Raw genomic sequence first — 12,720 nt, 5'->3', positions numbered from 1 at the left:
GAGAACCGACCCCACAATAACTCCAATAGATATATATATACATAAAACTTCCATGATGCAATATAATCAAAACCATCATTTACATATACAAGGAAAATATCAATATATAAATACATCTATACAATCACATATCCTAGTGTAATCAGACAGGCAACGGGGAGGCAGGTGGGATCGTGAGGAATCCACAGGTAGCTATTGTATCCACCAGAAAAAGCGTTACCGAAGGTAAGTAACTTGTTCTTCTGATGGATACAACTACCTGTGGATTCTTCAACTTATGAATATGAAAGTAGTACCACACTCGGAGGTGGGTGCCTGCCTGATTACACCAAGAAATCTTGCAACACAGCTCGTGCAAAATGGCCGTCCCTCCGAACGTCAGAGTCCAAGCAGTAATGGTTTGCGAAGGTGTGGAGGGACGCCCAAGTTGCCGCCTTGCAAATATACACCACCGTAACCCCCCCTTGCCAGGGCCAAAGTAGCAGACTTAGCCCTGGTGGAGTGGGCTCTCATACCCACAGGGGGAACCTTTTTCGCTAATGAGTAGCAGATCTTAATACAAAGGATAACCAACCTGGAGATTGTTCTTTTATGGACTGCTCTGCCCTTCCTCTGTCCAATATACCCCACGAACAGCTGATCTTCCAGGCGAAAGTCTTTCGTCCATTCAATGTAAAAACTAAGCGCCCTTTTAGGGTCCAAACGGTGGAGCCTTTCTTCCTCCTTCGAGGGGTGAGGAGGAGGGCAGAAAGATGGAAGGCTAATAGTCTGCCCTATATGAAAAAGAGTGACAACTTTTGGCAGGAAAGACGCCCTGGTTTTCAACAACACTTTATTCAGGAAAAACAAGGTAAAGGGGGGTTTAGCAGAAAGAGCTTGAAGCTCACTAACCCGCCTAGCCGAGGTTATGGCAACGAGAAAAACTGTTTTTTAGCACTAAAAACCTTAACGGGCAAGAGTGCATGAGCTCAAAAGGTGACCCCATTAAAAAGGTCAAAACAAGATTTAGGTCCCACTGAGGCACATGAAAAGGAGTGGGAGGAAACTTATTAAGTAGACCCCTTAAGAAACCTAACCACACTAGGCGATTTAGGCAATGAGGGCTGATCCGGGAGGCAAAGAAAGGCTGACAGAGCAGCTAAATAACCCTTAACCATAGCCATTGCACAACCCTTCTTTGCTAAGTCCAAAGCAAAAAATAAAAATATCAGAAAGGTGGGCCTTCAAATGATCCATTTGTTTTTCTCCACACCAAGCCACGAATTTTGCCCACCTACCGGCATAAATGGTCTTAGTGGAGTGTCACCTGGCCGATAAAATAACATCCACTACATCTGGTGGGAGAGAAAAGGAACTCAGGTTGCCCCCTTCAATCTCCAGGCATAAAGGTGCAGGCTCTGGAGGTGGGCGTGTAGAACCTGCCCCTGCGACTGCGAGAGGAGGCCTGCCCTGAGAGGGCGACGGAGAGGAGGGCACAGCGAGAGTTGAAGAAGGTCCGTGTGCCACACCCTTCTTGGCCAATCCGGGGCTATTAAAATGACCTGAGCACGATCTTGGAGAATCTTCTCAGAACCAGAGGAATCAAGGGTATGGGGTGGAAACGCGTAAAGCAACTGGTTGCACCAAGAGATCTGAAGCGCATCCCCCAACGCTGCTTGGGCCGGATACTGGAGGCTGCAGAATGACGGGCAGAGCATGTTCTCCCGAGTGGCAAACAGATCTATCACTGGAGACCCACACATCCGAAAGATGTGTTGAACTAGCTCCGGATGAAGACGCCACTCGTGATCGGCCGAAAAATGTCAACAGTGTCCACACGTACGTTGAGCACTCCAGCCAGATGATTTGCTATCAAGCAAATCCGATGGTCCTGAAGCCAGGACCAGAGATACAGAGCTTCTCTGTAGAGAAGATATGACCCTACTCCAACCTGCTTGTTTCGATACCACATCGCAGTAGTGTTGTCCGTCAGGACCTGAACTGACTGGCTCTCAAGGCCTTCGTCCCGTCCCTTGGCGGTCAAACATATTGCCCGCAATTCTAACATATTTATATGAAAAGTCTGTTCCACTGGAGACCAACGACCTTTGATCTCCAGGTCCCCCAGATGAGCACCCCCCCCTAGAGTGGAAGCATCCGTCATGACCGTGGTCACCGGAGGCATCAGTGAAAACGGCCTTCCTTGAGAAAGGTTGCCGTCCACAGCCCACCATCGTAGATCCGCTGCAGCGTGTCTGGAGATCGTTATCGATTCCTCGAGATCCCCTTTGTGTTGAAACCACTGCTTGCGGAGGCACCATTGGAGAGCCCTCATGTGCCAACGTGCATGAGTGACCAACAGAATGCAAGAAGCGAACAGACCGAGCAGGCGTAAGACCTGGAGGACTGGAACAACCGCTCCATTTTGAAACATTGGCATCAACGCCTGAATATCCTGGATCCGCTGAGGCGGAGGATAGGCCAGATTCAATGTTGTATCCAGTACTGCCCAAATGAACAGGAGACGTTGAGAGGGCTCCAGGTGAGATTTGGGTACATTTATCGAAAAACCCAGCCTGAACAACAACTGAGTTGTCCTCTGCAAGTGACAACACAAGCTCTGGAGACTTGGCTTTGATCAACCAATCGTCCACGTAAGGGAATACTGATATCCCCTTCCTTCTAACACTTGCTGCCACGACTGCCATCACCTGTGTGAAGACTCGAGGTGCTGAAGACCGACCAATCTGAAGGACCGCAAATTGGTAGTGTTGCGACCCTGTTTGAGGAACCAATTCAAAATCCTGAGGTCTAGTATTGGTCTCAAATGACCGTCCTTCTTGGGGATCAGGAAGTACCTTGAATAACAATCCTGACGCCTTTCCTGCTCTGGAACCAACTCACCGCACCTTTTAACAATAGGGTCTTAACCTCCTGCTGTAACAACAGGAGACGGGGAGGGATGGGAGGAGGAAACTCCTGAAAAGGGAGAGCATATCCTTTTCTCAAAATATTCAGAACCCATGAGTCTGATGTAACTAACTCCCACTCATGGAGAAAAAGACTTAATTTTCCCCCTACAGGAGAAGTATGGTCGGTAAAGGTGAGAAAACTAGGGCTGCTTCCCTTGCTGTTGTACTCCATAGGAAGAGGATGACGTAGGGTGCTGCTGGGTGGCCCCCCCCTTGTCCTAACCCTCCCCCACCCTCTAAAGAACCGATATGGGAGGCTGGTAGGCTGCTGGACCGAGGACTGGTGTCTCCCTCGATAAACTGCCCCACGTCCAAACCCCCTGAACCTCCGAAACGACCTAAAAGGGGTAGCAGAGGAGGCTTGCAACCCTACAGACTTCGCCGTGGTCCGGCTATCTTTAAAGCACTCTAGGGCAGAGTCCGCTTTATCTCCAAACTGTTTTTCCCCATCAAAGGGCAAATCCAACAAGTTGGTCTGTACATCTGAAGAAAACCCAGAGGACCTCAACCAAGCGTGCCTCCTGGTAGCAATAGATGTACCCATTGCCCTGGCCACCGAGTCCGTAGAGTCCATGCCAGACTGTATTATTTGTTTCGCCGCAGCCTGCACATCAGACAGGAGTTCCCCAAATGGTCGCTGTACATCCTGCGGCAGATCCGGGACCATGGTCTTTGCGGTGTCCATGAGGGCGTGGACATATCTACCCAGCACACATGTAGAGTTTGCAGCCTTGAGAGCCATGCTTCAAGACGAGAAAGTATTCTTTGCGGATTGCTCCATCCGCTTGGGTTCCCTGTCTGATGGATTCACAGGGAAGGAGCCTGGAGCAGACCGTGTAGAGCAAGAGGCCTGAACCACCCATCTCTCCGGGGTAGGATGTCGTGATAAAAACCCCGGATCACCAGGCGCCACTCTGTATTTCCTTGCCACAGCTCTACACTGGCTTCAACACCTGACGTGGAACAGGAGAGGAAGGTTGACTCTGTTCGAATCCATCACTTGGATCCATCGGCGCCGGCTGACGGGGTGATAAAATCGGCGCCATAGATCTAGAAGGCGACGTCATGGGACCCACAGGGACTCGAGGCGATGTCATTGGCACCGGTCCGGTACCCTCAGCCGGATAGAATAGCATAAACGGTGCCGCCTTGTATGGAGCAGGGGAGCCCAACGAAAATGTCAATGGATCTTTGGGACTAGCCGGTGCACCAGCAGGGGCCATGGCACTGAACATAGAGAACATGGCATTCAAAAACGCCACCGGATCCGCTCCCGGAGACGGGAAGGCAGGATACCGCTGGTCTCCCTGTTACACCTGTTAAACATCGGACTCCTGAGGAGCAGGTGAAAATCGAGGACTGTCCGGAGGTGCCACAACCTCAAAGACAGACGGCGTCAGAGAAGCCTCAGGACTCTGGGGTAGAGGGGCCACCGTCAGACTCACCTCCCATGTCACACAGCGCCGACGAGATGGAGACCTCGATCGGCTCTGAGAGTCATGACTGCGCCGTTGCTTAGGCTTCTTCGATAAAAGCAAGGGAAGAGGATCTTCTATGGCTCCTATAAACCTTCTTCGCCTTGGCCAAAAAGAGCTTGGCTTCCCTTTCCTTTAACGCCTTTGGATTCATGCTCTGGGAAGACGCACACTCCTCGACGTCGTGTCTTCAGAGCTAAGGCACCAAAGACAATCGTCATGAGGGTCAGTGACCGACATGCGACGCCCGCACTCTCTGCATTGCTTGAAACCAGACTTCCTAGGGGGAGACATTGTAACTACAAAGAGCAACAATATGAAACCTCCAACAGAAGCGAGAGCTAAGAGAAAACCGTTAGCGTCGAAGGCACAGAAAAAAGGGAATTGAAGTCAGCATGCCGGCGAGGACCTCTTATTGGCACGGTGACGTCATACGGAGTTGCGAGGAGCCGTGCAATTGTGACGTCCTCGTCAACATGGAGAGCTGGTAAGAAGATTTGTCGGATGCTGGCGCAAGGGTGAATTCATAAGGTGAGGAATCCAAAGGTAGTTGTATCCATCAGAAGCTTTTACACATATACTATAACACATAATTAGTGAAATAATTAAAAACAACAATTTATTGCACCGCACTTTTCCGTTTATAGTTCATAAACAAATCCGCTGCTAAGCCCTTTCCTCAGGTAAGCAGTCTTTGGAGTGAGATAGTCCTTATTTTTAGTACTGACTTTAGTAGGATATTACTTTCTTTTGTTTTAAGTCTGGTACTGTCATATTCTTCCTTTTTATCTGATAATTAACTTGATGCTCCTCATTATTGTGGTCGAGGCGTTTCGGCCTACCATCTTAGGGCCTCCTCAAGACATCGGAAAAAGGTGCCTTTATGTACAATATTACACAAATGTACAGAAAATTACATACCCCTATTGTTTTTACAAAGCCAAGCTGACAGTGCCACCAGAATCCATAAGGACTATGTTCACTATAATCAACATGCCACCTCGAGCAAAGCCTCCCACATTTCTCCATAAGGATACTTTCTAGGGTATCCTTAAATGATGTATCTAATTTTCTTAGTAAGGTGACGTTCTTATTCTCAAACTATTTAATCACTATTCGTGAGCATGCATTAGTACTCCAAGTGCTTTAATATTGTTTTCTCTTGTGATTAATCCATATTTGTGAAAATACAGTTATATATATAACCTCTATTTTTTATGTATGTGCATGATTCTCTGGCTGACCTTATTATAGTCACGATAATCCGTTTTGTGTCACAATCCGGTTGACAACTCCTGTGGTGACTTTGTTTCCTTTATCTGTTTTCCACGGGTATTTCATACATTCACTAAACATATATGTAAAAGTACATCATAAGTTCTCTATCTTCATATCTAACATTAAAGTACACTATTGACCGTGTTTGTACTTATGGTTTCCTTCGGTGTAAATCCAAGTTTTTTTCACGCCCACATATCGCGGACTCACTACAACGCTGTCTATGTGTCTGTGTTCTATCTGGACTTCCGGATTCTAGCCTTTTCCTTAGTTACGGAGGGACGCGCTCCTCCCTTTCGATATAAATAGACTAGCTACGTTTTTTTGGGGTGGCCATCTTTGAAAGGCTACGCTTCCTATCTGCATCGTGCTACACTCATGAGCAGCCTCTACTGTTATTCAAAATCTAACAAAGACTTTAGACCATCTTTTTAATATCTGTTATTTTGTCAAACAATCTTACTCTTCAACTTTTTTTACATGTATATAGCCCATCATAACTATTAGTTATTGTCCAGCTACACACACCGTATCAATAGTCCAAATTATCAATTTCTCACTCAATGTTTGCCTTATGGCCTACAATAAATCCAATTCTACTTAACTAATGTTTCCCTTTATTCATCAGTGTTTTTACCAGCCATCTTATCCTTCATACCGGCAAATTTTAACTGCAAATTGTCTTTCTATTCAAGTTACTATGCAAAACGTAACCAACAGGAAGAAGGATCCATCCTACTCTAGGCTTATTTCACAAAGTTTATCCAAATATATATTGACTGTCATAACACAAATCACTATCCAATGTGAAGGGTCTTCAGGCATTAACTTAAAAACTGTATGAGCTTATTATTTACCAATAAGAGCCCACATCTCATTGAGATCATTTAGTCCAAAACTTGCTGTACCATATTTTTCAATAAATCTGGCCTCCATTTTGGCTAATGTATCCTTATTTGTACTTTGTGTTTTTTCCAATACATACAATATTGACCACCATATATCTTCTTCTATATGATTATTTTCTATGTTATGTTCCACCATGGGGGCACCTCGTACCTCGCATCTAATCCTAGACATAGGATGTAAAATCCTCTCTTTTATCGGATGGACTGTCTGTCCTATTTATATCAGTTGACAAGGGCACTTAACGCAATAAATTACATTCTTTGTGTTACAAATAGAGAAACATAATTGTTGGTGTATTTTCCCATTCATTTCTATATTTTTAGTATTCTCAGTATAGTTACAAGCTGTACAATTGTTACATTTGAAGTGTTCTATCAGTGGTGGGAACTCTAAAATGTCTTAGAGCATTTTGTCTCTTTTTTTCAATCAGGGATGAAGAATGTACCAAAACATCCCTTATAGTCTGTCCTCTTTTAAATGAAAAGAGAGGTTTTGGTATCCCCAGTGGATATAAAATGTTCCAATTTTTTTGCTATGATAAGCTTAACCTTATTAGCTTCTGGGTGGTATGTCAGGACACAAGTCAATGGGGCTCCCTGTTCCTTTTGTCTTGGAGTAAGTAAACATTCTCTGGGGGTATACCATGCCTTTTTGAGTGTTCCCTTCACAATCTTTTTTGGGATATCCCCTTGCTAACAATCTAGTGACCAAATTGTCTGCATTCTCAAAGTAGTCTTCCTTATTGGTACAGTTCCTACAGATCCTAAGGAACTGACCATATGGTAAATTGTCTTTCAGGTTGTGTGGATGATAGCTCAAGTAATGTAATAATGTTTTTCTATCTGTAGGTTTCTTATACAGGTTAACCGCAAGTTGGCCTTCTTTAGACTCAATCCATAAGTCTAAACAATTGATCCGCCTTGGAACTGATGTCATTGTGAAATTTAGATCTAAAGTACAATGATTCATCCATTCATGAAATCTACACAAGGACTCCACATCACCTTCCCATATCATAAAGATGTCATCAATATATCGCAACCATCTTTTTATTTTTGTGTGGAAAGGATTATATCTATGGTAGATCCATTTTCTTTCTAAAGTATCTATCACCAAATTCGCAATTTCTGGGGCAAAGCTGCAGCCCATCGCTACACCTTTAGTTTGTAAATACATCTCTTTCCCAAATACAAAAAAATAATTTTTAAGGCATATTTTTGCCAGATCGAAGATAAAATCCGATGGAACTTTATGTGGTACCTCCCAATTTTCTAGACAGATTCTCATAATTTCCAAAGCTTCATCCTGTGGGATATTTGTATATAATGCCTCAATATCTAATGTAACGAGCAACTGTGTTGGTTCTTCAAAACCATTACCCTCTAAAATGTTTATCATATGCATAGAATCTCGTACATATGCTGGAGTCTCCCACACCATAGGTTTAAAAAAAGTGCCCACATATTGGGCTAAGGGCTCCAGAATTGATCCACAGGCCGAAGTAATCGGTCTACCCGGTGGATTTACTGGATCCTTGTGAATTTGTGGAAGAATGTACATACATGGTGTCCGTACATTACTTTGATTTAAGAAATCATACTCCTTTTTACAAATCCACCCTTCTCTCAATGCCTCCTCTGTTAGATCTCTTATCTTGCCTTGTAGTCGTTTAGTGGGGTCTTTGTGATTTGTCGATAGGGTTCTCTCTTACTTAGTTGTCGTATTACCTCTTCTACATATTTTTGTTTATCCAATATTACGATACCTCCCCACTTGTCGGCTGGTTTTAGAATGATGTTTTCATTCAAAGATAAATTTTTAATAGCCGCCTTTTCTTCATTTGTGCAATTCGGCTTGTAAAACGTTTTTTTTCATTCATTATATAGAATTCTCTTAACACCAAATCTGCAAATATCTGTACTTCTGCTGGAAGAGGGGTTAAATCTGGACAAAAAGTGGATTTTACATGTAGACCACTCGCACTTTGTTCTATTATTGTGGTGCTTGCATTTTCCAATTCCTCGCAAAAAAAATTATTTTATCTAACTTTGCGTAGGAACTGTAGCAATTCTATCTTTTAATCAACTGGATCTTGCATTTTAGAATGGACAAAAGAGACCTTTGTTTAATATTGCACATTCACTTTCAGAGAGTTTATAATTGGATAGATTATAAATCGGAATCAAATCCTTCCCTTGGGTACTCATTTGATCTACCTTCTGTAGGTCTGTTTCTTTATTCGGAATTCCCCTTACACAAAAAAAAAAAAAAAAAAATTGCCCCTGTTTTGGTCCCGGAATTGAGCTCCCCCTCTAGGATATTTGCTGTTTCTAAAAGTTGTTTCACATCCTTGATTGTTTGATCTTGGGTTATTTCTAATTCTAAAAACTTAATTTCTTTAAGTTCTGCTTCGCTTATTCTTAAAGCTGTTTCTATTGACAATGCCAACCAGTCATGTGAACATTTTGTCCCTGCTCCACTGAAGTGTAGTAAATATGTTTTATCTAGGATGAAAATAACTGGTATATTCCTAACTTGTAATCCTGCAGGGATAGTGTTGTTTTTGAAGTGTTCAAGGAGTACCTGTGCATGTAACTGGGTTCTAATGTTTTTTTTCTTTAACTGTTTTAAGTTTTTCTACCTTATCTACACTCGAGGGTGTTAATATTGGCTGTTCTCCACTAAGGAGCGATGAATGTCCTAACAATCGATTAATTTGTGCTTCAGTGTAACTTACTGTAAAAGGCTCTGTCATATTTACATATGGTTTATAACAAGGAGTAATTCAAAAAGAGAACACATTCTGCTTATGTTCACCTTTGTACCACAAAAAAACAACTCTATGTTAGCTTGTTGGAGATAAACCTTGCATCAAATGATGCAAATTCAATGTTCATTTCATCTAGGAGAGCCTTTGTAACCCCGCTTCATCAGGGCCAATTCACAATACAACCAATAGATTTACACAGAGGGGATAAATAACCATTATTATCTCATCAATGAAAATATTAATCATTGGATAGAATTCTACTTCATTTATTTTCCTTTCCTAATGTATGTCTCTTTTTTTTAATTACTCCCATATAAATACAACATGAAAACACAACCAATACCCTTATTTACACTCCATATACAAAACACTTTTATACATATACTATAACATATAATTAGTGAAATAATTAAAAAACAACAATTTATTGCACAGCACTTTTCCATTTATAGTTCATAAACAAATCCGCTGCTAAGCCCTTTCCTCAGGTAAGCAGTCTTTGGAATGAGGTAGTCCTTATTTTATTACCGACTTTAGTAGGATATTACTTTCTGTTGTTTTTTGTCTGGTACTGTCATATTCTTCCTTTTTATTTGATAATTACCTTGATGCTCCTCATTATTGTGGTCAACGAGTTTCGGATTTACATTTTAGGTCCTCCTGAGGACATCGGGAAAAGGTGCTTTTATGTACAATATTACACAAATTTACAGAAAATTACATACGCATATTGGTTTTACAAAGCCATAGCTGAAAGTGCCACCAGAATCCATAAGGACTCTGTTCACCATTATCAACATGCCACTTCGAGCAAAGCCTCCCACAATTCTCCGTAAGGATACTTTCTAGGGTATCCTTAAATGATGTATGACATTTTCTTAGTAAGGTGACGTTCACATTCTCAAACTATTTAATCACCATTCATGAGCATGCATTAGTACTCCAAGTGCTTTAATATTGTTTTCTCTTGTGATGAATCAATATTTGTGAAAATTAGCACTTTTTGAAAAAGTTATATATATAACCTCTATTTTTTACGTATGTGCATGATTCTCTGGCTGACCTTATTATTGTCACGATAATTTGTTTTGTCACAATCCGGTTGACAACTCCTGTAGTGACTGTTTCCTTTATCTGTTATCCACGGGTATTTCATACATTCACTAAACATATATGTAAAAGTACATCATAAGTACTCTATCTTTATATCTAATATTAAAGTACACTATTGACAGTGTTTGTACTTACGGTTTCTTTTGTTGTAAATCCAAGTTTTTTTCACGCCCGCATATCGCGGACTCGCTACAACGCCATCTACGTGACTCTGACCAAGACCATATGACAGGAACAAGTTCAGTTCCCCAATATCCTGTAACCTGTCAATAGATGGCGACGCAGAGGAAGAGGTGGGTATCCTAGAGGGAGAGCTCAATTCCAGGACCAAAACAGGGCCAATTTTTTAGAGCAAGGGGAATTCTGAACAAGGAAACAAACCTACAGAGGTAGATCAAATGAGTACCCAAGTGAAGGATTTGATTCCGATGTATAATCTATCCAATTATAAACTCTCTGAAAGTGAATGTGCAATATTAAACAAAGGTCTCTTTTTTGTCCCTGCTAAAATACAAGATCCAGTTGATTCAAAGATAGAATTGCTACAGTTCCTACGCAAAATTAGATTAAAAGCATTTTTTTGCGAGGAATTGGAAGATGCAAGCACCACAATGATAGAACAAAGTGCGAGTGGTCTACATGTAAAATCCACTTTTTGTCCACATTTAAACCCTCTTCCAGCAGAAGTACAGATATTTGAAGATGTGGTGTTAAGAGAATTTGATATAATGAATGGAAAAAAAACGTTTTACAAGCAGAATTGCACAAATGAGGAAAAGGCGGCTATTCAAAATTTATCTTTGAATGAAAACATCATAAAACCAGCTGACAATGGGAGGGGGGGGAGCTATGGTAATATTGGATAAACAAAAATATATATAAGAGGTAATACGATAACTATGTGTAAAGAAATGGCTCCCAGTTGCAGTTACCCCCCACTTTTTGCCTGATACTGATGCTGACTTGACTGAGAAGTGTGCTGGGACCCTGCTAACCAGGCCCCATCACCAGTGTTCTTTCACCTAAAATGTACCATTGTTTCCACAATTGGCACAACCCTGGCACCTAGGTAAGTCCCTTGTAACTGATACCCCTGGTACCAAGGGCCCTGATGCCAGGGAAGGTCTCTAAGGGCTGCAGCATGTCTTATGCCACCCTAGGGACCCCTCACTCAGCACAGACACACTGCTTGCCAGCTTGTGTGTGCTGATGGGGAGAAAATGACTAAGTCGACATGGCACTCCCCTCAGGGTGCCATGCCAACCTCCCACTGCCTGTGGCATAGGTAAGTCACCCCTCTAGTAGGCCTTACAGCCCTAAGGCAGGGTGCACTATACCACAGGTGAGGGCAAATGTGCATGAGCACTATGCCCCTACAGTGTCTAAGCAAAACCTTAGACATTGTAAGTGCAGGGTAGCCATAAGAGTATATGGGCTGGGAGTCTGTCAAAAACGAACTCCACAGCTCCATAATGGCTACACTGAATACTGGGAAGTTTAGTATCAAACTTCTCAGAATAATAAACCCACACTGATGCCAGTGTTGGATTTATTAAAAAATGCACACAGAGGGCATCTTAGAGATACCCCCTGTATTTTACCCAATTGTTCAGTGCAGGACTGACTGGTCTGTGCCAGCCTGCTGCTGAGAGACGAGTGTCTGACCTCATGCGGTGAGAGCCTTTGTGCTCTCTGAGGACAGAAACAAAGCCTGCTCTGGGTGGAGGTGCTTCACACCTCCCCCCTGCAGGAACTGTAACACCTAGCAGTGAGCTTCAAAGGCTCAAGCTTTGTGTTACAATGCCCCAGGGCACTCCAGCTAGTGGAGATGCCCGCCTCCTGGACCCAGCCCCCACTTTTGGCGGCAAGTCCAGGAGAGATAATGAGAAAAACAAGGAGGAGTCACTGGCCAGTCAGGACAGCCCCTAAGGTGTCCTGAGCTGAGGTGCCTCTGACTTTTAGAAATCCTCCATCTTGAAGAAGGAGAATTCCCCCAATAGGATTAGGGATGTGACCCCCTCCCCTTGGGAGGAGGCACAAAGAGGGTGTACTCACCCTCAGGGCTAGTAGCCATTGGCTACTAACCCCCCAGACCTAAACACGCCCTTAAATTTAGTATTTGAGGGCTCTCCCTGAACCTAGAAACTAGATTCCTGCAACAACAAGAAGTAGGACTGCCTAGCTGAAAACCCCTGCAGAGGAAGACCAGAAGACAACAACTGCC

General features: G+C 43.0%; 1 protein-coding gene across 2 annotated transcripts in view; it reads right to left on the bottom strand.

Moving 5' to 3' along the window:
• SORT1 (sortilin 1) overlaps positions 1 to 12,720 on the bottom strand; it is a 484,851-nt gene that overhangs the window by 249,030 nt on the left and 223,101 nt on the right. The gene's annotated exons all lie outside the window — the stretch shown is intronic.

Source organism: Pleurodeles waltl, chromosome 6 (genome assembly GCF_031143425.1).
Source record: "Pleurodeles waltl isolate 20211129_DDA chromosome 6, aPleWal1.hap1.20221129, whole genome shotgun sequence".
Lineage (NCBI taxonomy): Eukaryota > Metazoa > Chordata > Amphibia > Caudata > Salamandridae > Pleurodeles > Pleurodeles waltl.
The sequence above is the reverse complement of the archived record's forward strand: the minus strand, read 5'-3'. Positions and strand labels throughout refer to the sequence as shown.